The sequence below is a fragment of the Hippocampus zosterae genome, chromosome 2 (assembly GCF_025434085.1).
Source record: "Hippocampus zosterae strain Florida chromosome 2, ASM2543408v3, whole genome shotgun sequence".
Taxonomy (NCBI): domain Eukaryota; kingdom Metazoa; phylum Chordata; class Actinopteri; order Syngnathiformes; family Syngnathidae; genus Hippocampus; species Hippocampus zosterae.
The window spans coordinates 31,360,229-31,386,347 of NC_067452.1; the positions used below are offsets into that span (position 1 = coordinate 31,360,229).

The 26,119-nt window shown below is 43.4% G+C and overlaps 1 protein-coding gene and 1 long non-coding RNA gene across 8 annotated transcripts in view; one reads left to right on the forward strand and one right to left on the reverse strand.

The window, feature by feature from the left end:
* agrn (agrin) overlaps positions 1-26,119 on the forward strand; it is a 262,280-nt gene that overhangs the window by 39,817 nt on the left and 196,344 nt on the right. The gene's annotated exons all lie outside the window — the stretch shown is intronic.
* LOC127596879 (uncharacterized) lies at positions 40-3,412 on the reverse strand. Its single transcript, XR_007961576.1, has 3 exons — positions 3,278-3,412; positions 1,283-1,333; positions 40-1,171 (listed from the first exon to the last, which is right to left on the reverse strand). It is a non-coding gene; the product is annotated as an uncharacterized LOC127596879 (long non-coding RNA).

A 26,119-nucleotide genomic window follows, 5' to 3' on the forward strand; every position in this document is an offset into this window, starting at 1 on the left:
TGCCTCGGCGACCACCGAAGCCGCGGTCCGCTTGGCCAGTCGATACCCGTCAGCTGCCTCTGGGGTCCCACAGGCCATAAAGGCTCGATAGGACTCCTTCTTCAGCTTGACGGCATCCCTTACTGCTGGTGTCCACCAGCGAGTACGTGGATTGCCGCCACGACAGGCACCAACCACCTTACGGCCACAACTCAGATTGGCCGCCTCAACAATAGAGGCATGGAACATGGTCCACTCGGACTCAATGTCCCCCGTCTCCCCCGGAACATGGGAAAAGCTCTGTCGGAGGTGGGAGTTGAAACTCCTTCTGACAGGGGATTCCGCCAGACGCTCCCAACAAACCCTCACTATACGTTTGGGTCTGCCAGGACGGACCGGCATCTTCCCCCACCATCGGAGCCTACTCACCACCAGGTGGTGATCAGTTGACAGCTCCGCCCCTCTCTTCACCCGAGTGTCCAGAACATGCGGCCGCAAATCCGATGATACAACTACAAAGTCGATCATCGAACTGCGGCCTAGGGTGTCCTGGTGCCAAGTGCACATATGGACACCCTTATGTTTGAACAAGGTGTTCGTTATGGACAATCCGTGACGAGCACAGAAGTCCAATAACAAAACACCACTCGGGTTTTGATCGGGGGGGCCGTTCCTCCCAATCACGCCCCTCCAGGTATCACTGTCATTGCCCACGTGAGCATTGAAGTCCCCCAGCAGAACAATGGAGTCCCCAGCAGGAGTACTCTCCAACACACCCTCCAAGGACTCCAAAAAGGGTGGGTATGCTGAGCTGCTGTTTGGTGCATATGCACAAACAACAGTCAGGACCCGTCCACCCACCCGAAGGCGGAGGGAGGCAACCCTCTCGTCTACCGGTGTGAACCCCAATGTACAGGCACTGAGGCGGGGGGCAATGAGTATGCCCACACCTGCTCTGCGCCTCTCACCGTGAGCAACTCCAGAGTGGAAGAGAGTCCAACCCCTCTCGAGAGAACTGGTACCAGAACCCAGGCTGTGTGTGGAGGCAAGTCCGACTATATCCAGTCGGAAATTCTCTGCCTCACACACCAGCTCGGGCTCCTTCCCTGCCAGAGAGGTGACATTCCATGTCCCAAGAGCTAGCTTCTGCAGCCAAGGATCGGACCGCCAGGGTCCCCGCCTGGACTCGAATCTGCAATGAAACGGGACATCCCTGATTTGACACTCATTGTCAAATACGTTGCATGCATTTTAACTGGTTAAATTATGAAAAAAGAGATATAGTTCCTCATCCAAAGCTTACCATCCAATTCAGTCTTCCCTCTTTTGGAGAGATGCTTTTCCCTTTTTGGGGCTAAAGGTCGATACCACCACATGAAAAGGAGAACAAAGTGACACATTTTACTAAATCAGTGTTGAACAAAAATATGCTATCAAGGCATTCATTTAGTAACCCAATTCCAGTGAAATTGGGACATTATGCTCATCAATCAAAACAGAATACAATGATTTGCAAATCATGTCCAACCTATATTTAAGTGAAGCATTACAAAGACAAGACAACATTCAATGTTCAAATTGGTACATTTAATTTTTTCCAATAATATTTAACTTAGAATTTAATGGCTGTAATGCGTTCCATAAAAGATGGAACAGCTAGCAAAAAAAATAATGTTGAGAAATGCTCATCAAACCCCTGTTTGTCACATCCCACCGGTGAACAGGCTAAGTGTGAATGGGTGGGTGCCATGATTGGGTCAAAAAGTAGCTATCCTGAATTCACAAGCAAAGATTGGGTGAGGGTCACCACAAGTTGAATCGTTGAGTTTCACAACGTATAATTGCAAGGAATTGAGGGATTACGTCATCTTTGGTCTATAATATCAAAAGGTTCACAGAATCTGGACCAATCAGTGCATGTAAGCGGCAAGGCCAAAAACAGATAACATTCAAAGGCCATGACCTTCGACCTATCAGAGAGCACTGCATCCAAAACCACCTTGTCCCAGCTTGTTTGGAACGTGTTGCAGCCATCAATTCCAACATAGTAGTGTAGCCAATTAAATAGAGGTTGAACATGACATGCAAATCATTGTATTATGTATTAAATACAAGTTCGTGCTTCCATTAAGAATAGAGAAGATTTACTGGGCAACATATAACATTTGAAAGGTATGTTACAAGAACATCTTGTATGATTTCATGCTAGTCAGTGTGAACCAACCGACATAATTAAATTTTGTTAGACCAATGCAAATATTTGGCAGAAATAAAATACTGATTCCTGATTCAAAATAACTATCATCCATAAATTATCTTCCCCGTTCAAGTGCATTCCAGTGGCAGCCAGTGAACGAGCCTGGTCTCTATTGAACGCGAATAGCAGGGGTTTCGAAAAACAACTTTTATATTGATAGATTACATTGTCCAGTGTGGGCAATGCATTTGATAAATGAAATGGTAAGAACATGAATCTAAATACAAAAATACCCAAAACAATGCTGTAATCGATCGTGTAATATTGTACAGTAGAAATTTTTGTTGTATGTCATTTCATAGTGCTTTAGGTGCTAGAGTGAATTTACGCCGCATTATTTCCCCCAAGAAACATTTGATTTATAACGGCTAAAAATACACAAGGATTAAATATAATTTATATATGTTCCTCATACTGCGTGACTACTGACCGGAACAAAATATGGAGAAATTAAAACTCTTGACATGTCCATTCATCCGTTCTGCCCCCCCCCCCCCCCACCCCAAAAGCCGACTGCCCCCATGTCGAGCGTTGCCACGTACAAAGTTACACCAGTGTAGCCCCTGAAAACAGCTTAACACGGAGCAAATGTAACCCTGCTCAGGAGGTGGTTTAAACATTTACTCTGGAGTAAATGCTAGTATGCGGGGCAGCACCGATATAAAATGGGACGTGTGAACGCTACAGGAGTAGACTTGCTACGCGTGAAAAGAGTTGATTACATACGGGTAGAATGTGTTGCTTTCGTGCTCGTTTGTACTTCTGTCATCTTTCCTTTTGTAGGAGACTGGACCGTCTCAGAGTTGATTGTGTAGTTTGTTCCTTTGTTATGTGTTCACAAACCCCCCCACAGAATTTATTTTGTGATTCCTTATGTTTCCTTTCCAATTGCCTTGCCATCTTTAAATTTGATTGGCCACAGTAGAAGCAATAATGACTTCTGTGCCAAATTCGTTTGCCTTCCCTTTTTGTAAATGCTCTTATGGTTAAAGAAGGATCTTCTTTGCTCATCTTTTGTTTTTACATAGGTTAATGGGTTACCTTCTTTACGAATTGCAGACATGACTGTGCTCCTCTGCTTCATATGTCTGATGACTTGTAGAGTCTTCACTGGATGTATCATAAGAGAACAATTTTTCTACCTTTGGATGGAATATCTCCTCGTCATCACTCGACATCAGAGGATGTCTTAGTTGGTTTGTATTCCTCATCTGATCCAAAAAGACTTGAGTCAGAATAATCACCATCTTCAGTGGGATTGTCCATCTGTTATTAAAAAAAAAAAAAAGATCAGAAAATACCATTGCAATTACTGATGTTAGAGAATAGTACTGATAATTCAGGCTTACATGACAAGATAGTTCTGTGGGATAAAATATTAATCGAACACATTAACATGGCAAAACAGAAATACCTTATAGAAATAACTTATTTTGTTTAATATGGGCAAATAAAGCATTTGAAACTGACCGGGTAATCAATTAAAAGTCGACTTATTATAATTTTTAAAAATGTCTATATCACTCATTTCCAGTGCTTGGTAGGTAAGTGCCGAAACCAAATAATGGTATCAGGCTGATACCGGCATTATTTTAAGGTTATCGTGGAGGCTGCCAATACCAGCAATCGATATTTCAGAAAATTAAAAACTTAATAAATGTAAATTTAATACTGTACTAGTTGCCACTACACATTTGGCGAATCATCTGCGTCACAAAGAGAGGCTTATTTCCAAGTATTTGGCAATCCAATAACAATGATGGCCGACACAGAGTGCGGAGAGAACAATTTTCCACATGAGCTGTACCCAGGTCAATCTTTTCATACACCTATTAAGATGCAATTTCTGTATATAATTACAATATTTACATTAATTCTTTGAACGCATCATGTGTACTTTTTAATCAAATTTGTTTGAATTCCTTCCACGTTCATCCTATTATATTCCCAGAAGAGGAAATTTCTCTTAGTATGTGGCGACTAAAATGAACGCATATTCACTAAATCTCTGCACGCCAGAGCATTTTTTTTCTCCTTGAATTACATCAACATTCATCCACTAATTTGCCGATTAACGTCTAATCACCAAGTTGATATGAGTATGATAAGGTTAAGATTCATGCTGAGAATGCATCACTAGTGTGTTTTTATAAGCCTGGGCCAATAACTGGTTTGACGTTTGAAAAGTCAAAGTTTCAATCACCACTAATTCGGCTTTGCCAATAAGGATATTTGGGATCGATAAACGATGAGCGAGTGTGGTTACAAATCGCAAAGGTTGATGACAGTGACAATGTATGTTGCCACAAAAAAAATCATCAAAATGTCCCCATAAAATAGTAGAAAGCTTAACAAACATAGAAAATATGCATCTCTCCTCATATAAGTGGGGGGTTTTTCAGCCCAAAATGCATAGGTTTTGGTGATCCACACATTTAACCTTTATTATTATTATTTATTATTTTATTTTAACTTTTGTGTTGATAATGGTTCACAGTATAATATTTCGTTCAACCCACTTTGTTATCTGTAAATTGCTTGGTATTTTACATCGTCTTTTTGCAGTTACTTTCTGTATATGGAAAGACACTGGTTCCATTTGCAACTAATTCTCTGCTCAACTAAGATGGCGGCGGCGGCGAAAGACGCTGGGTCATTTGCAACTAATTTTCTGCTCAACTAAAATGGCGGCGACGACGACGGCGAGACGACGGCGGCGGGGGGTGGGGGGGGGGGGTGTTAAAACTTGATTTTACCACACCAACGGCCTATTCTGTGGCGCTGTATTGTGTGTCTGACGGCCTATTGAAAGTTTATTGTTTGAGAGGAAACTTTCTATCTTGGTGACAACTCCTTAGGTACAGCATAGTAGAGTTATTCATATACTTGGTTTCACTCTAATGCTGATATAACACGAACCTTTGAGCCTGCCCGAATTACTTAGAATAACTAACTTGTAAGAAAATATTCAAAACTTGAGTGTCTTACCTGCTTTAATTCTGAAGTATTTGTCACTTTCTGGGGTTTTCTCGATGATGCTGACTCGTACGCTCACTCTTCTCAACGCCTTCCTTTTGTGCAGGTAGCAAAGCGCGCGTTTCCTAATTGATGGTCAGCGAGTGTGATGTGGGGGAGGGTAGCTGTAGAAAGTCGTTTCCTGCAACGTAACTGTGACGTTTTGGGGTGTGAAAACAGCCCCGCCCCTTCATAACCAAAACTCCTTCACTTTTCCTCTGAGGTCCGTTTTGAAGTGGGCATAGTAAATGTCAAGCAATATCAACATATTTTATGAACTCTTGTTTACACCAATGTCATGTACTCCTAAAATGAGCACAGCATATATACATGTGTGTGTATATACATACTGTATATATATATACAGTATATACACACACACACATATTTTAAAAACGATTTAAAATATTGTAATTGTTCTGAAAGCAACATTATTCCCAAATGCTAATATGGAATTGTGATGAAACATCATTATTATTTATTTATTGGATGCAATTCGTATTATACAGTTTCGATGTCCAAAGCAGAATAAAACGAATTAGATTTTCTGGGGACACGACTGCAACACTCAACTCTTCTTGCAAAGCTTTGTTGCTGCTGTATGAACCGCGCTCCTAATTGATCACGTGCTCAAACTAGTGTGGGGGAGGGGAGCTGAATAAACTTGGTTCAAACAGTGCAACTGCGAGGGTTTGGAGCTGGGAACAGCCCCTCCCCCCTTCATGGCCAACGATAAACTAAAATTGCTCAGCCTTTAACTTTTATTTTACTCTGCGGTCTGTTTTGAGGGGAGCATGATAAATTTCAAGCAACATCTATATGTTTCAGCAACTGTAATAACACAAATGTATATACCTGTTTATATTTTTTAAACCAGACTTAAATATTATAATTGTTCAATGAAACATAATTACAGTAAGTATTGCCATCTATGGACTTCTGTCAAACGAAAATTCCCTCACCCAGAATAAAAATCTATGCATTACACATTTGAGTACGATATTACATTATATGATTGCTTCAGGAGTATGAGGTACCGAATCCCATGATGCGGGCACTTTGGTCCCTCCACCACAGATGTCAGAATTTGGTTCACATTACCGGCAGTAAGTCAGAATCGTTTCCAGTGAGGGTTGGACTCCGCCAAGGCTGCCCTTTGTCATCGATTCTGTTCATAAACTTTACGGACATTGGCAATTTCTAGGCGCAGTGTAAGTGTTGATGGGGGTCCATTTTGGTGGCCTCAGTATTACATCTCTGCTTATTGCAGATGATGTGGGACTGTTGGCTCTTTCAAGCAGGGCCCTTCAACTCTCACTTGAGCGTTTCGCAGCTGAGTATGAAGTGGTTGGGATGAAAATCAGTCGGAAAAGGGTGGAGTTCTCTCTCCGGGTCGGGGAGGAGATCTTGTCCCAAGTGGAGGAGTTTAAGTATTTTGGGGTCTTGTTTGCAAGTGAGGGCAGGAGGGAATAAGAGATCGACAGGCGCAGCGGTGAAGCGGCTGCTGCTTGCTCTGCGCGCTTTGTATCGGTCAGTCGTGGTGAAGAAGGAGCCGAGACAAAGGGCAAAGCTCTCAATTTACCGGTTGATCTACGTTCCAACCCTCATCTACTGTCATGAGCAATGAGTCGTGACTGAAAGAATGAGATCCCAGATACAAGCGGCCGAAATGAGTTTTAAAGGTGTTCCGGGCATGTCCCACCGGCAGGAGGCCCCGGGGACAACCCAAGACACGCTGGAGAGACTGTGTCACTCAGCTGGCCTGGGAACGTTTCAGAATCCCCGGGAAGAGCTAGGAGAAGTGGCTGGGGAGAGGGAAGTCTGGGCTTCCCTGCTAAAGCTGCTGCCCCTGTGACCCGACCTTGGATAAGCGGTGGAATATGGATGGATGGATATTACATTAGTGATCGATTCATAACAACGGACGAACGTTCCGATAAATGGAACCTGGAAGCCATACGGAAGCTCGAAGTCCCGTTCGATACCGCGGAATAACTGTCTGCACAACTTTTTACTCTCTTTGGCACAAAAACAGCAGAATCTCTCTATTAGCATGAGTTTACTGGAATCGTGAACGACTTTCTATTCCATTCATTTACATTTACGTCCTGTCGATCGTTGCATCCAAACAAAGGAATGGTAATGACTGTGGAAGAGAACATGGAATGCATCCGATTAGATGCTCAAAGCAAGTTGCTTGTGGCTCGACGGACTGTAGAGTAAATGAACGTTTCCTGGAATGCTTGACCTGCTATCATGCTAACTCAAGTCACCAGTATTTATAGAGCACTTTCAAACAGCCATCGCTGCATACAAAGTGCTTTACATGGAGCAATTTAACATATACAACAAACAGTAATGCAGTCTGTAATAAATACGGTAGAAAGCACCGAACAGCAAAACCAAGAACAAATCTAAGTCATGGTGAGTCAAATGCCAAAGAATACAAGTGAGTTTTGAGGCGCGTTTTGAAGATGGGCAGCGAGGAGGCTTGCCGAATGTTCAGTGGGAGGTCATTCCAGAGAGAGGGACCAGCAACAGAAAAGGCTCCATCCCCTCTGAGCCTCAGTTTAGTTCTTGGTCCTTCTAATAATGTCTGGTCCGCAGACCAGATGAGGTCAGCGAGGTAAGGTGGCACGAGGTAATTTAGAGATTTGAAAAGGTCATTTAGAGATTTGAAAACAATTTGCGCTAACTGGAGCGCTAATCAGAGAGAAGGCGAGTTCCATCGCGCTATGGGCATGGAGGACTTTGAAGGGTCCCGTGGATGCCTTCAGACATTTGTTGCACAACATCAGCTGAGCAACGCTGTCTTGGGTGGTGATCGAGGGGAGGTCAAGTTCGAGATAGTGAGTGATTGGAAAGAAAAGCCACCAGCTGTTATAGGTCTCATTTTGGAGCAAAGAGCCCTCATTTTGTGACTACTCTTGTTATAATGTATTTTGTTCATATACCTGTACTGTATACTGCCGTTTTTGTGTTATTTGTGTTGTTGGGGCATATATTTTTGCATTTTACTGCTTGTGTTCTTACACATGTATTTTGTTAACACACTTGCATGTTCATAAAGGACGTTTACCGTAGTCATGTCCCACATAAGGAAATTCTGTTATGAAGACTGATTGAGCTACGCAAACATGATTTCTTACTAAAGAATACTTACTGTTGTTACTTATTGGATGCAAATCATAATGATCCAGTTGAAATGTCCAAAGCAGAATGAAACAAATTGGATATGCTGGGGACACTTCTGCAATACAGTACCTAACTCATTTTTTCTTGCAAAGCATTGTGGCTGGCTTCTGCGCAGCTCTGCTAAATGAAATGTAAACAAACTCATGTCTGGGGGGAGGGGTGCTGCAAAAACTTCGTTTTGGAGCAGGTAACAGCCGCTCCCCTTCATGGCCAATGACTAAGTCAATTATCAAAATTGCCATAGCCTTTTTGAACTTTGAGGTCTGCTGTGAAGGCGAGCATGATAAATTTTGAGCAACAACTACATACAGTATTTGAGTAACTAGGCTCACCAATGTCACATACTCCGCGCACACACAGTATATTTAAACTGACGTACAATTTTACAATTGTTTTTAAAGCAACATAATTCCAAACTCTAATATGGAATTTAGATGAAACAATTATTTACTTATTGAATGCAAGTCATATTTTCCAGTTTCAATGTCCAAAGCTGAATGAAATAAATTGGATATGCTGGGGACACTTCTGCAATACAGTACCTAACTCATTTTTTTCTTGCAAAGCGTTGTGGCTGGCTTCTGCGCAGCTCTGCTAAATGAAATGTAAACAAACTCAAGTCTGGGGGGAGGGGTGCTGCAAAAACTTCGTTTTGGAGCAGGTAACAGCCGCTCCCCTTCATGGCCAATGATTAAGTCAATTATCAAAGTTCCCACAGCCTTTGTGAACTTTGAGGTCTGATGTGAAGGAGAGCATGATAAATTTTGAGCAACATCTACATACAGTATTTGAGTAACGAGGATCACCAATGTCACATACTCCTAAAATAATTACAGCAAATAAAATTATATATATGTTCACAAACACAACCGCACACACAGTATATTTAAACTGACTTAAAAATTTACAATTGTTTTTAAAGCAACATAATAACAAACTCTAATATGGAATTTAATCGTTTATTGGTTTATTGGAATTGGAATTCTTTACTTATTGAATGCAAGTCATATTTTCCAGTTTCAATGTCCAAAGCAGAATAAAATGAATTGGATTTTCTGGGGCCCTCCGTGAGTCGTCACCTTACCGTGGTGGAGGGGTTTGTGTGTCCCAATGATCCTAGAAGCTAAGTTGTCTGGGGCTTTATGCCCCTGGCAGGGTCACCCATGGCAAACAGGTTCTAGGTGAGGGGCCAGAAAAAGCACGGCTCAAAGACCCCAATGATGAATACAATAAATGGATCTAGGTTTCCCTTGCCCGGACGGGGGTCACCGGGGCCCCCTTCTGGAGCCAGGCCTGGAGGTGGGGCTCGTTGGCAGGCGCCTGGTGCCCGGGCCTACACCCATGGGGCCCGGCCGGGCACAGCCCGAAGAGGCAACGTGGGTCCCCCTTCCCATGGGCTCACCACCCATGAGAGGGGCCAAATGGGTCGGGTGCAATGTGAGCTGGGCGGCAGCCAAAGGCGGGGACCCTGGCGGTCCGATCCTCGGCTGCAGAAGCTAGCTCTTGGGACATGGAATGTCACCTCTCTGGTAGGGAAGGAGCCCGAGCTGGTGTGTGAGGCAGAGAATTTCTCGAGAGGGGCTGGACTCTCTTCCACTCTGGAGTTGCTCACGGTGAGAGGCGCAGAGCAGGTGTGGGCATACTCATTGCCCCCCGGCTCAGTGCCTGTACATTGGGGTTCACACCGGTAGACGAGAGGGTTGCCTCCCTCCGCCTTCGGGTGAGTGGGCAGGTCCTGACTGTTGTTTGTGCATATGCACCAAACAGCAGCTCAGCATACCCACCCTTTTTGGAGTCCTTGGAGGGTGTGCTGGCACCAGGACACCCTAGGCCGCAGTTCGATGATCGACTTTGTAGTTGTATCATCGGATTTGCGGCCGCATGTTCTGGACACTCGGGTGAAGAGAGGGACGGAGCTGTCAACTGATCACCACCTGGTGGTGAGGAGGCTCCGATGGTGGGGGAAGATGCCGGTCCGTCCTGGCAGACCCAAACGTATAGTGAGAGTTTGTTGGGAGCGTCTGGCGGAATCCCCTGTCAGAAGGAGTTTCAACTCCCACCTCCGACAGAGCTTTTCCCATGTTCCGGGGGAGACGGGGGACATTGAGTCCGAGTCCCATGTTCCGTGCCTCTATTGTTGAGGCGGCCAATCTGAGTTGTGGCCGTAAGGTGGTTGGTGCCTGTCGTGGCGGCAACCCCCGTACTCGCTGGTGGACACCAGCAGTAAGGGATGCCGTCAAGCTGAAGAAGGAGTCCTATCGAGCCTTTATGGCCTGTGGGACCCCAGAGGCAGCTGATGGGTATCGACCGGCCAAGCGACCGCGGCTTCGGTGGTCGCCGAGGCAAAAACCCGAGCGTGGGAAGAGTTCGGCGAGGCCATGGAAGCCGACTTCCGGACGGCTTCGAGGAAATTCTGGTCAACCATCCGACGTCTCAGGAGGGGGAAGCAGTGCACCACTAACACTGTGTACAGCGGGGATGGGGCGCTGCTGACTTCGACTCGGGACGTTGTGAACCGGTGGGCATGGGCAGAGTACTTCGAAGACCTCCTCAACTCCACCAACACACCTTCCTTGGAGGAAGCAGAGCCTGGGGACTCTGAGGTGGGCTCTCCTATCTCTGTGGTTGAAGTCACCGATGTGGTTAAAAAGCTCCTCGGTGGCAAGGCCCCAGGGGTGGATGAGATCCGCCCGGAGTTCCTCAAGGCTCTGGATGTTGTGGGGCTGTCCTGGTTGACACGCCTCTGCAACATCGCGTGGTCAACAGGGAGAGTGCCTCTGGATTGGCAGACCGGGGTGGTAGTCCCTCTTTTTAAAAAGGGGGACCGGAGGGTGTGTTCCAACTACAGAGGGATCACACTCCTCAGCCTCCCTGGTAAGGTCTATTCAGGGGTGCTGGAGAGGAGGGTCCATCAGGAAGTCGAGCCGCCAATTGAGGAGGAGCAGTGTGGTTTTCGTCCCGGCCGTGGAACAGTGGACCAGCTCTACACCCTTAGCAGGGTCCTTGAGGGTATGTGGGAATTCGCCCAACCAGTCTACATGTGTTTTGTGGACTTGGAGAAGGCGTTTGACCGTGTCCCTCGGGGAGTTCTGTGGGGGGTGCTTCGTGGGTATGGGGTACCGAACCCCCTGATACGGGCTGTTCGGTCACTATAACACCGATGTCAGAGTTTGGTTCGCATTGCCAGCAGTAAGTCGGAATCGTTTCCAGTGGGGGTAGGACTCCGCCAAGGCTGCCGTTTGTCGCTGATTCTGTTCATAACCTTTATGGACAGAATTTCTAGGCGCAGCCGAAGCGTTGAGGGGGTCCGTTTTGGGGGCCTCAGTATTGCATCCCTGCTTTTTGCAGATGATGTGGTGCTGTCGGCTCCTTCAAACGGGGCTCTCCAACTCTCACTGGAGCATTTCGCAGCCGAGTGTGAAGCGGTTGGGATGAGAATCAGCACCTCCAAATCTGAAACCATGGTCCTCAGTCGGAAAAGGGTGGAGTGCCCCCTCCGGGTCGGGGAAGAGATGTTACCCCAAGTGGAGGAGTTCAAGTATCTTGGGGTCTTGTTCATGAGTGGGGGTAGGAGGGAGCGGGAGATCGACAGGCGGATTGGTGCAGCGTCTGCTGTGATGCGGACGTTGTATCGGTCTGTCGTGGTGAAGAAGGAAGCTCTCAATTTACTGGTCGATCTACGTCCCAACCCTCACCTATGGTCACGAGCTATGGGTCGTGACCGAAAGAACGAGATCCCGGATACAAGCGGCCGAAATGAGTTTTCTCCGGAGGGTGTCCGGGCTCTCCCTTAGAGATAAGGTGAGAAGCTCAGTCATCCGGGAGGGGTTCAGAGTCAAGCCGCTTCTCCTCCACATCGAGAGGAGCCAGATGAGGTGGCTTGGGCATCTGATTCGGATGCCTCTTGAGCGCCTCACCGGTGAGGTGTTCTGGTCATGTCCCACCGGGAGGAGACCCAGAGGAAGACCCAGGACACGCTGGAGAGACTATGTCACCCAGCTTGCCTGGGAACGACTCGGGATCCCTCGGAGAGAGCTGGAAGAAGTAGCTAGGGAGAGAGAAGTCTGGGCTTCCCTGCTAAAGCTGTTGCCCCCGCGACCCGGCCCCGGATAAGCGGTAGATGATGGATGGATGGATGGATGGATTTTCTGGGGAGCGGCCTGGTGAACTAGTGGTCCGCGTGTTGACCTCACAGTGCAGAGGTATCAGGTTCAATTTCAGCTCCGGCCACCCTGTGTGAAGTTTGCATGTTCTCCCCAGGTCTGTGTGGGTTCTCTCCAGATCCAACATTCCAAAAACATGCATGGCAGGCTAATTGAACAATCCAAATTGTCCCTCGGTGGTGAGTGTGAGCGCGGATGGTTGTTTGTCCGTGTGTGCCCTGCGATTGGCTGGCAACCGGTTCAGGGTGTCCCCTGCCTACTGACCGAAGACGGCTGGGATAGGCTCCAGCACCCCCGTGACCCTTGTGAGGATAAAACGGATCGGAAAATGACTGAATGTATGTTACAATGAGAACTCCGACATGCCTGAGGGCGTAAATATGCTTACAGCTTTAACTTTTTTAATTTAATTGCACTTTCCTATTTCTATTTAATGTGGTAGTTTCTTTCGAGCCGCTTGATCCTCACTAGGGTCGCGGGGGTGCTGGAGCCTATCCCAGCTGTCTTCGGGCAGTAGGCGGAGGACACCCTGAATCGGTTGCCAGCCAATCGCAGGGCACACAGAAACGTTCAACCATTCGCACTCACACTCACACCTAGGGACAATTTAGAGTGTTCAATCAGTCTGCTACGCATGTTTTTGGAATGTGGGAGGGAACCGGAGCACCCGGAGAAAACCCACGCCCGGGAGAACATGCAAACTCCACACAGGGAGGCTGGAGCTGGAATCGAACCCGGTACCTCTGCACTGTGAAGCCGACGTGCTAACCACTGGACTACCGGGCTGCCCCACTACGTACATATTTACTCTTATTCAAGGACTCTTTTTTTTTACATGTCATATTTTTCAAAAGTAACACTAATACAATTGAGTGCACATTTATTCTGCCACCTCTGTCCTTGTGTCCTTATGGAAAAGATGAGACTGATGCCCTAAATATAATAGTAAATAATAGTTCCATCAGTAGTATACAATAGAATATAAAACATTACTCAGTAAAAATACTCACAGAGAGCTTTGCTTAATGTTAGAAATGTGCACTTCAAATTACAAATGTGGAGCTATGAAATGACAACTAAAACCTCAATATGTCACAAATGGAATAAGTGTGTACTTCACTAAATTATTTTAGGTTTTTTATTTAGTGGTTTGATTTAAGGTGTAATTTCGGGTGGGTCTGAGGCCATATTCCAGATTTGGGTTTGCATAACAAGTTCTATTTCATAACAAGATGTTTGTTAAAAAAGTTAAACTTAGACAAATATTAGATATAATAAAAAATACATCATTGTTTTACTTTCTAATAAGCCCATGAGACTGTTTTCTATAATTTCAGTTTTGTTGGAACAAAAATATTTCAGAAATCAATAGGTGGCGGTAGTGAGTAAAAAGTGTGTGTATTGAATTTAAATGAAAATACACACAAAAAATCATTTTTGGTATATTTGTGAGGACCTCTCTGAAACTTTGAGAGATGCCTATATAAACCCTCTAGAGGCCTTTAGAATGAAAAACTTGTGAGGACTGGCCTAAATGTCCTCACTTGTCAAAAATGTCCTCACTACGTTGGTCTTATAATCACAGTGGTCCTCACAAGTATAGCCATACAAACACACACACACACACACACACACACACACACACACACACACACATGCTCACAAACGGTAGAGGTCACTCTTAGCCAATGGTATTCAAGGAAAGGATGATGCTCGGTAATAGCCAATGGGAGAGCAGCTATGTTGCGTCAGGAAACTCTGAGCTGTGACTTGCAGCCCATACTGTATTTTTACCTTTCGTGTCTTGAAATTTCTTTTGTAACAAAGGGCAATATTTTCCTGGTGAGGCGTTTCATAACTTGAAAATTTCGAGACGTTCGTAAGTTGAGGCACTGTGGTTAGTTTACACCCAGTTGTCCATTTGTTTCCGTTTACAACCATATTCAAGTTGATTTTTAAATGAACAGGGGGAGACTCTTGGTTAAAAAAAAAGACATTTCATAGAGCGTCTCTTCGACTACAGTTCTTTTGCTTCACCCTCTTCCACCACAGGGAACTTACGAATGGAAACTCCGCTATTAAAATTCAAGAAAAAATGCGTGTCGCAGTCCACCTCACGTCTTTTCCCTTCTTCTGGGTCAGAAAAGGCTTTTGGGTGTTGCTGGGTTCACCTACTGGTCTCGTGACCCTGACAAAGATGGATAGGGGTCGATAGTGCTCCTGTTTTGTCTATGGTGGTTTCCCACCACATAGTATCTCTCTCCATCAAGGCACCATCCCAAGTGATAAACGAAGAGCTTCTCCTGGAATCTACTCACCATCTTTCTTCTTCCCTTGTCGTCTTTGAAATATCTTCACAAAAAGTGGATGGAAAAAAAAGAGGGAAGGTACTATTCCAGTCCTTGTTAACAATGGAGCAGACAACAAAGACTTGTATTTGGTCATGTGCCGTTTCCAAGCCGTGTCATAGGACTCGGTATGATGTCACGGCATGTTATTTCCAAGAATTTAGTAGGAATTATTTTCCAGCATGATACACATCACGACAACACATGAAATGTATATACTTACCTTGTGTTGCAGTATTTTGAAAACTATTCTGAACATGTCGTTGCGTTTGAAACATGCCAATCCATTGGTGAAAAGGACACTTTGATTCACTCCTCTTTTATCTACAACTGCTTCAGACAACAAAGTGTATGCAGGAAAGTGGTTAAGAGTGTCTCCTGTGTTGTTCTGTATTATTTTGTCATTTTTTTGTTAACTTTTCTTTTGATAGCGGCGCGGACACCCGCAGCGGCTCCTCTTGTTTTATGTTGAGAGGGAAGAAATTTCATCTGTGCTGTATGTTACACATACAGTACATTTGACAATAAAATGTATCAAATCAAATCCAATCCAAATAGTAGTTTTTTGTTCTGTTTTTTTTTATATATATAAAAGGAACAAATGAAAATATTTATTGTTGCAGGTTGTTGGGCACGAATGATTGTGGCTCTTATGTCAATGTGCTGTTTTGAAGTTTGTTTTATGTAGCAACTTCAATGGCTGATTTTCAGAAGGTAAGGCAAGGAAATGCAGCTTTATTTATTTAAAAAATTGAAAAGCAAAGTAAAGAAATAAGAGTAGATTTCTAAAATAACTAAAAGCAAACAATGATTTAAAATGTCCAGAATGTATTAAAAGGTATGGAGGCAAAAAAAAAGCTACGATTTTAACCTGGATTTTAAATTTTTACACTGCGGATTGACTTCACCTGTGTTGGCAGCTTTTTCCATTTGTGTGTAGCTAAATGCGATGGTCGCAGAAAAATCAATCCAAACAAGAATGTACTTTGTACGAGAAAAGTCTATCGAAATCTAGCTCTTCGTCTTAAGCTAGCATAGTGTAGCTTTATTTTTATCTCATGTCCCAGGATAAGATTTGATTCAGTCGAATACAATTTCCTGCTTCACTATTGCAGGACAACTTTCTCATCTTGTCTATTGTTTGATGTGAAGCCCATGAACTTAAATGTGCCTCCAGTCGAGAGACACTGTAGCTTTGTCCTCCAATCAACATCCTGGAGTCTTGGCAAACAGTTCTTAATGTGTTCTTTTTCTTTCTTTCATGTGCTGTCACCCTTTTGTTCCGCCAATGCCCTTCCAGGTAAGACCACTCCCTTGTCTTTATTCTCTTCCATCATCATGACCATGGTCCCAAAAAACACATTTGCTAACCAAACACCGCCCACCCACGCACCTTTTTATTACCTCCAAAGCCCCCCAGGGAGTGTTGTTACTGTCCAGGTTCAGCTTTGGCAAATGAGACATGAACCCAGGCTGAAATATTTTGTGTGTCGAAAACAACTTGATTCATTGTGCAATATTGTATTTTTAATCTCACTGGTAATTTGTGGAATCAATAAAACACTGTATGAAATATTTTAGGATGGATTTACACTCCATGGTTCAAGTGATCCAATTACATCTTTTTACGCTCATGTAGCCCGAATTAGATTTGGGCCATAACCGTGTGAAAACAAAACATAACCCCAAAAAAATCAAAGATGGAATTCCTCATCTTCTTAATCCATAGACCTATTTCAAATATGGAAACAAAAAGAAACCAGATCCAAATCTTATGGCAAAGGAACAGCCTATGGACAGATACAATATCTGCTGTCAATGTGAGGCAGGCATCAAAGTTTTGTACCACATGATGTATACTCACACACTAATGAAAACTATTCTTACCCTCCCGCTCTACTTTGGGAAAATCTTGATTGATTTTTGTCCCAAAAGTTGCATGATGTGCAGTAAAGTTGGAACATTGTTCTGAAGAAAGAGTATGACTTCTAACTCAGATTCTATAAATACAATATTAATCATAATTCCGTGTTCAGACTAGTAGGGCTGCATAGAACTCATTATTGTAAAGACAACTTTGCGGTTGACTTCTCCGTTAAGTGCTGCCCATCGTCATTCCTTGACACTAAGCTTCGTGAGATGTGCCCGAGTTGGACGTGGAACATCTTTTGTAGAATTGGAATTGACGTGATTGAGCACTGCTTGCATTCAAATGCACTGGATTCCTCCAGAGATGCTGTCTTCTTTACGTTATCACCTGACTCCTGTACCTGACTTTGTGTGTTGATTCATTCACATTACCGCATTTAATATAAGATGGTCTTTTTTGCATTGAAATAAGACTGAAAAGTGGGGGTCATCTTATAATCAGGGCCGTCTTATATTCGGGCCAATACGGTATTTTAAATTGCTATTTGCATTTTTTGTTGAATATTTGGTACCTTCACATTTAGACACATTGACATTTGGAATACGCACACCAAATTGACATTTACAGGTAGTATCGGACACATCACAGAATACGCAGCACAGTCACTTTCGTTTCCTGGTGTGTTGAGAGCAATGTGTCTGACACTGGCGCTGTCACACATCTGATGATCTAATTGCATGTTTTGCTGTGTACAATTCTGTGTAAAAAGCACCAGTGTCTTACAGCAGGATCTCAGTGTAAAACATGCTAAAGGAGAACAGCGCGGATGCTCTAAAACTTGCAGAGAGTAAGCGAGGTTGGTTGATTTCCCAATTACAACAGGTTTAGCAGTTGAACTATGCGCCCCTTTTGTTTGAAACTCATTGTGCATGAAGCACACTCATTTCCAACTCTGAATGGGCCATCAAGAGCAGATGGCTTTGCTCGTGCTAAAGGGACATCCACTTTGATGCCGCTTTCAACCACTGCAAATGAAACGTAGCGACAGACCACAACGAGATTCGGTCCGGGGCTGGAGCGCTGTTGCCAGGCAAGGTCTCGGAAGGATATCTTTTGTTATGCATATTAAAAGAGCTCTTCAGTCAAAACAAGCTTTCCAGTCTGTCATTAAAGCTTCCAGATGACAGAGATGTCCTTTCATGTGTTCCCCTCTCTTGCCCTTCCCTTCCTGCTGGTGCAGTCCCATCCAAGCTGCTCTTCAGCTGCAACCAGCAAAGTAGCTTATTGCAAAAATATTGTGATTCCATATGCATATTTGACTTGAAAATGTTGTAAAACACTGACTCTACCAGGGGTTGCGCTGTTGTATTCTGAGCATAGTGGTCATTTCTCATACAGACAATTATAATCTGTTTTTGTCTATTTGGTTTTGACTGGATTTAGTTTGCTCATGTTTTCAGTGTCCAGTTTGTTAGCTCATCTTGCTCGTTAGGTTTTCTTTTCGACCTGTTTTTGTCAAATCAGTCCGTTGTGTCAATCAATCAGCTTCGATCTGTCAATTGTGTTTATCCAGGTTTACCTCATTGTTTCGTCTTGTATTTACTAGCTACCTTAGCTGGCTTAGTCTACGGCCGTTTCTTAATTTGCGTTCTTGTCCATTTTTACGTCCTTGTGATGCTAAAAAAGTCATTAGTTGTGGCTCAATCACTGCTCCAATTAGAAGTGCGAATGAACCAACAATGCACACAATACCTACTTATTCTTCTTGTCCGCTAGCTTAAACAAAGATTGTATCGGTTAGATAAGTGAGAAGGCGTGGCTCAGAAAACATCCCACGATGCATTTCGTGATGCTGTATGACAGAGTCAGGGGCAAAGTTAACAAATACACAGCCATTCTAATTCACAGAGACTCGAAGAATGTTCTCGCGTACATTCTTTACAAGACTGTACTTGGCAAGTTCACAGGACCATATTCTGCATTCTTCATATTGACCAACAGCCCACGTCTCTTCATTATTTCTGTCGCTGTTGTCATCAGAGACAGTTCCCCAAGTCATGTCTTGTTGCCGTTTGTGGTGACTTTCTTCGCAGCTTTGGTTCATTACATTACAGGTGGAAACAAAAACCTATCAAGCAAGTCATGAAAAACAGGCACACAAAGCAAAACATGAGAAACGAAAATCTAATCAAAGCAAAGTCAACAAAAACACACATCATGACACAGACTCTACAAAGTTATTGAATAATTTCATACCTTTGATGAGCGATAGAGCGCTGATACTTTAAAATGAAGTACCTGATGTCGGAATACCAAACAGTGTGGGCATTGTACATTGTAATCGGATCACAATATCTTCTCTTTGTCGCTTACAGTGGATTTCTGTTGATTAAATTCCAGTCTGGTCTTAAGAATTGACATTGACTGTTTAATGTATTTTTTTTCTCCAAACAAATACACCGAACCCCAAGAAATACAAAAGCTCTGTTTAACCTTCAAGTCTTTGATGTACCATCACTGGATTCACCGGCCTTTTTAACCACGCCATTGTCAAGCCGGCTTACTGATTGACACTCATTTTTGCCAGTGTGTTTGCAGCATAGCTTAATCTCTTCCCCCTCTTTTTTTTTTTTTTTTGGTGGCATTTGAGTGGAAGTGGCCACAGCACGTTGCACGAAGCGAGACAAAACACCTGTCAGATGAGTGGTCACGCCTCATCGCTGCACCTCTTTAAAGTGGGAGGTCCTCTTGTCACTCCGTGCGATGCCCCCATCTCTTCCAACCTTGCGTTTCCTAAGAGGAAGCTGGAAGTGTTTTTTTTCTTCATTCAACCAGTTCCTCAGTATCAGCTGCTTTTTCTTCTTCATATAGGATGCCATCTAAAATGGAAAATCTAAAGCGGAAAACCAATAAATTCTGCAATGATGGATCAAACTATTTTAACCATAGCAAATGTGGGAATCTGTTGCCGGGAGAAACTGTCGTCAGCAAAAAACCTTAATAAAGTGCCACTGTTTAAATTAAAAATTTCCCATTCTTTTCAAACGCATTTTCCAATTTAAATGAATTTAAATATTGTTAAAACACAATACATACACACAATCTTAACTTTGTGACCAAGTAATGACACATGACGACACTGGGTTTTGTTGTCTTCTTATGAGGTCACTGAGGTTTGGCATGATGTCATGCCAAATGGTGCTTTGACACAACTTCATATGTGCACTTTGTTGTCCTTATTTCAAGTTCTAAACTTCGGAGAGTGAGAGAGAGAGCGAGAGAGAGAGAGGAGGCTGGAATGCAGTTTTCATATCCTTCCAGATAATAAGATTAGGGCCATACCATCTGAGAAAGGAATTTGAGTCATTCCTTTTTGTAGTCCTGCGCTCTGAAAATGGAGAACTGCGGCAGTGCTGGTGCACCTTTCATCTTTATTTATTAATCACAGTATCGACTTGATATGCCTGGTCTCGTTTTTTAAAGGGTTCTAATTCTGTAAAAAATGTGTAGTAAATGTAAAATGCCATACAATTTGTTTTCTCCCGTGTCATATAGTTTACTTTATAATAAACAGAGGATAATAATTGGATTCGAGTAGTGTAATGTATTGAAGATACATGAGAATTTAAAAAAAACTCGATTTATCAAATCATGTTTTCTCCTTTTCCTCATACTTCATTGTTTGTGTGTAGAAGAGTTTTTCTGGGTTTGGATATTTTGACATGTGTAACATGATGTGATGCATTTGATCTTGATTCCATAACTGAAAAGTCTAAATCACAGGTGTCAAAGTCCAGGCCCGGGGGCCAGATCTGGCCCACCACATCATTTTATGTGGCCCGCGAAAGCAAATCAAGCAGGTCAAGTTCCATGTTTGCTAAAGTCTGAATCAAAATTTCAAATTGTCACATGCAATCCACAATAACAGTCATTATTCGTGACTTCTGATTTTAAAACTAGATTTAGTTTTTTATTTTGGGATTGACTAACACAGAAAAACCCACTTAATATTGTCACACATGCTATGTGCATCTAGAGCAGCATAATATACTGCACATCCACGAATGGAGGAATCCGAACTTCCAAAGTCTCCTGAAGCTGCTTTATCATCATGATGTCACAAAATGTGATTGAAAGCCAACAAATCTGTCATTTTGGGTTTTAGAAGCAGAAACCAGCATGTAGATACAGTTGGTCATCCATTCGATACAAAAAGTTCTGCACGCCGCATATAAATGTTACGGTGCCATGCGTGCTGTGTGCTTGGCTGTGTTTGTGAGCATGCATGTGTATCAAATGCATGCCAGTGTAATGCCGAGGCATGATAAGCTCTCACGGTGGCAAGCACCGGGGACACACACCGTATGTGTGCGGGGACCCCCTGTAAGAGCAACTTAAGCTCCTCCATGTGACAACAGCTCCGGTTCCTTCCTGCCCATTCACCCATAAGGGCAAAAAGGCACGCCCGATACACACAAAACCCTTTTGCGCCTTCTCAGCATGAGCAAACCTCAGACACGAGACATCATTTCCCAGACCTTTTTTTGGGGGGGTTCATAGCGAAACAAGAAAATGATGCACAATGAGACTTCAAAAAGGACGAGAGGGAGGCACACCTTAGCAAAGAGTCGAGACATCAGGAAGGAATGATGCGGCTCAGGAAAAAGACAAGTTGAGGCATGTTTTGGGCTGATCCTGTGTCGGCCTGCACTGACATTCTTGTATGTGCTCTTTCTTTCTGTCCATCTCCATCTCTATCTCTTGTCTGTTGCACAATCTGTTCCCTTGGGTATTTTCAAGGAAGGATTTCATTAAATGTGCTCAGACCGCCATCAAAATCAAGGGACAGTGTAATAGCCTAATGATGAGCAATCGTAAGCCTGCGATAATGACCTCATGCTTCATGTTGACGGTGTCCGTACTTCTTTGTGTCTTCATTAAAAAGAGTTGAAATTGCATTATTTTGCACTTCAATTTATTATTTATAGGATCCAGCACCCCCCCCCCCCCCCCCCCCGCGATCCTTGTGAGGATAAGCGGATCGGAAAATGGAAGGAATGAATGGATTCATTCAATTTTATTTTGCACTTTTGTTTTTTTTTTACAAATGAATCTTTAATTCAGTGAGAGTTGTTTGTGTTTTATTTTAGACATTAATTCTATTTCAGAGTACATTATACACAACTCTCATTTGTAACGTGTATTTGTTACATATTTTGATTTATGTCAGAATTTTGGAGGACTTGGAACGAATTAGCGCATTTCCATGGAAAACGCGTCTCTACTTACAAAATTTTCTAGTGAAGAAATTTCTTCCAGAACCAATTAATTTTGTATCTAGAGGTACCACTGTATTGGTATTGGTTACTTGGTTTCAGTGTGAATACTGAAGAGTTGAGTTCTTGTACTGGTATGCGTCCTCGAACATACATACTCTCGTGTTTCCTTGTCTGGCGTATATATGTAACATTTCTTTCTGTTGTGTGTCAGTACAGGTTGTAAATTTTCCGCCCGTAACTTCAGAAAAATCGTTCAACCAGATGGTTGCAACTGTGCATTCCCACTCGGAATTCCACTTTTCCCATTTCACCTTTCTGTGATCTCAACCACCCTGCTCAATTTTGCTGCTTGGCCATCAGTCATTACAATGTCACCGTCCGTGCATGAGGTTTTGAGGCTATTCACCTCTAAAGGGGTGTGTAGGTTATTTGTATGTGTGAGTATGTGTGTGTGTGTATGTCCACTTGTAATTGTATGTTTTTGCTTGACGCTGTTTTTACTCATTTGTTTTGTGTGTGTGTGTGTGTGTGTGTGTGTGTGTGTGTGCATCTGTGTGAGACATGTCCCTTGCGCCATCTTTTACTCCCCCTGTGGGAACATAAGTGACCATTGTTGGCTGCACACATGCCACCGGGCGGGGGTGTGGGTGGTGGGGTGTTTGTGGGATGAGAGTCCCTGACGTAAACGTGGAGGGACGCCCGAAAATACTGGGGCAAGCGGGTGCAGCGGCCTGTGTGCCAGACCCATCCTCCTCCATTCCAGCTTTGGTCCAATTGTCAGATTGTATGCAGCATATGCAGACGAGCTCCCATAGCCACGCCGCACTAAGCTGACTTGGACCTCTGACTGAATTTGGAGGGGATTAGGAACGATAGCCCCCGGGAGTTGCAATGCTACGTGCCGGTGTTAGCTTTAATAGTTGTTTTCAAGGATATTGAGATGTTTTTGCCAGCAGTTATTCCATTGCAGCAGTTTTCACAGTTGTCATCTTACATCAGTCAGGATTGGCGCTTTGGTTATGTCGCCCTCATATCAAATTTCTCACCTTGAAGATTAGAAATTGAGCAATGTACCTTTGATGCAAAGCCAAATGGCTTGGATACAGATGCTTTCACTGTAAAGGAAAAAAAAAGATATTTTGCTAGTGTAAGGCCTGGCTCGAGTTGTGGGAACCTAATCGATGTGAAATGGGTCTGTGGTCTTTCTATAAACGTGCACTCCATCAACTCACACCTGTGGTTACAATCCAGTTTAGTTTTTTCCCCTCTGGCATTGCTCGTTGAAATGTAGAAGATGAATGGAGTGTCTTAGATGATCGTATTAAAAATTCAGAATGAATTGCTTTCTTCAGGTGTAGTATACTTTAACACCAACTCTTGAGGCTTCACCCTGACTCTCCCGTCATGAACTTTTTTAAAAAGGTTGACCCTGTTGGAAAGTATTATTTGACAACGATCATGTTTAATCAATTTGCGTTATCGTGTCGGAAAAAGAACTGAATTACGTAAGGTGCAGCATTATTCAGCTGCATGTGTTCTCATCAGCTCCTGACCACCAGAACACTTAAGACGATTGCTTTCCCGATGACCTGAATTATGTGGGAGGTCGAAAGGAAAGGACGCAGTAGGAGAGAGAAAGGAGTCGCACAAGTGATGTAATGGGATGGAGAAGGGACACGTAATCGGTGAGAATACTAAGCGTTGGGTTGCGCATCCCGAGAATTGGGACGATTCCACTTACGATCCGGGAAAGAAGCTTGAGTTTGATTAAAACAAATTAAAGGGTGCTGGTGTGAAAGCGCCCTAAAGTCTGTGATTTATTCTACGATTTCTGCAGTCCTGTAAGATGAGCACGAGCCACATAACGCAACGTCAAATGAGTGGATCATAAACTCACTGCATGTTCATACTGCGCGTTAGAATGTGTGGTTTTTACGTGCATCGAATAGGAATAAAAAGGCGGAACGTATGGTCATTCATGTTGGTGGCAGGGAAAACGGGCCAATGTGGAATTCCAACAAGACAAACACAACTGGAGGTGAGCCGTGTTATTAACACTCATTTTCAGACACAGAGTCAGTTTAAGATAGTAAAAATCAATTCATCACACTTCATTGCAAAAACATAACTCTATAGGACTTAACATGCTAGGATGTGTGGATTTGACACCATTTCATCATGATTTTTCGAAATATTAGACACGACTAGATTTTGACAGATGATGACCGCGCCAAATCACAGTCTATCACAGATTGCTTCAAAATGAACATAGCTAAAAATGTTCTTTTTAAGACTAATTTGGAAATCAGAATGTGTCACTTGTCAAAACAAACATCGCTAGAGGGCCTGTAATATGAATACATGAAAGCCTTTCTGAAGTGCGTGTGTGTGTGTGTGTGTGTGTGTGTGAGTGTGTGTGTTCCTGCATGTGCCAACGTTTGTCTTGATTCAGGAGAATGACAGTGTAGTCAGTTGCTTGCTTCATGAAGCCTTGTTCATTCCAGGAGGAAGAGTTGGATACACTTCATTAACCTCAATGTCACATGCAACACACACACACACACACACACACACACACACACACACACACACACGGAATTAAACACAAGGAGTAGACAAAAAGACACATTGAGGGAAGAATCAAGTAAAGCACATGCCAGGCGGATGAAGATGGATGGCAACCTTTACACAAGGCCCTTTATGTTGGCTTCCACAAGCCAAACAAAAAATTCACCAAAAACAGCTGCTTTGTATAGACATCACTCTCTTTCTCCACTTTAGGAAAGTGTGTGGAAGGACAGTGACATTTATGGATATTAACGGCAGCGGGCTGAGCTGCACTGCATTCACTTAAAGATTAAGTTGTTCCTATGATATCTTTTGCACAAAATATGTAAGATTATTTTCTATCCCGTGCTAAATTTGTCCAATCCAAAGCACAGAGCAATCACACCAATTTTGAGAAGATGAAAGTTGTTGTTCTAATCAGATGCTGCAAGACTTTGGCGCAACAACTGGAGATGTGCCATTCTGTTGTTCCGCCTGGCAAACAGACGTTAGTGATTCCCAACCAGGGTGCCGTGGCATGAGACATCAGTATCTGTCATAAAGCCATGTTACCCATGCTAACAACTGATTGTAGTGGATTTTGGATGGGGAGGAAGGTGCACATTCCTCTCCAAGATGGCAGAAGATACAATAAACCTGTTGGCATTCGTACAGACGAAAGTCATAGTTACCTGTGTATAGATCAGATTTTTGTTCAATCAAATAGTTCCAGATTTGACACTGCCGATTGACATATATGGAGATAAAATTTTCGGTTTGTGTTCAACCCAAAAGTTCCACTGTACTTACTATATATTCCGCGCACCTAAAAGCATTCAATTTTCTCACAAGCCGACAGTGCGCCTTATATTACGGTGCACCTTATATACGGATCAATATTCGGACTTCTTGGATGTTGTATTTTAAATGTTCTGTAAAGCGCTTTGTTACAACTGCAGTGGTTGTAAAAGTTCTATATAAATAAAGCTGTAAAATAAAACTATATTGTATTGTATTGTATTCCTTTAGCGAAACTCCATCTAGTGTATGCATAACGCAACTGCAGCCACTATCGCAGCTTCTATTCTATAATGTGTTGCACCCTATATATGAAATTCATTCATTGAAGGTGCACCTTATACTCCAAAGCACCTTATAATGCAGAAAATACGGGATGTGTTAATCACCCGCTATGGGCTTATCTGATGATTTTTGTGTTGCCTGACCTTCATCCAGATGAACTGCATCACCACTCGATGTTGTTCTTTTAATCACTCTGTCGTGAGGCGGCGCAAGGATCTTCGAGTGTTCGGGCGTATCTAAAACAACATCCCTCATCTGTAAAAAGCCAGTGCGTGTCGTCAACCAAGGACATTATGATTAATCGTTTCACATCTCATCATGCTAGCAAACTGTTTGTCTGACTTGAGCTCAGAGTTCCAGCCCTCTCCAAATGTGCTTTGCGT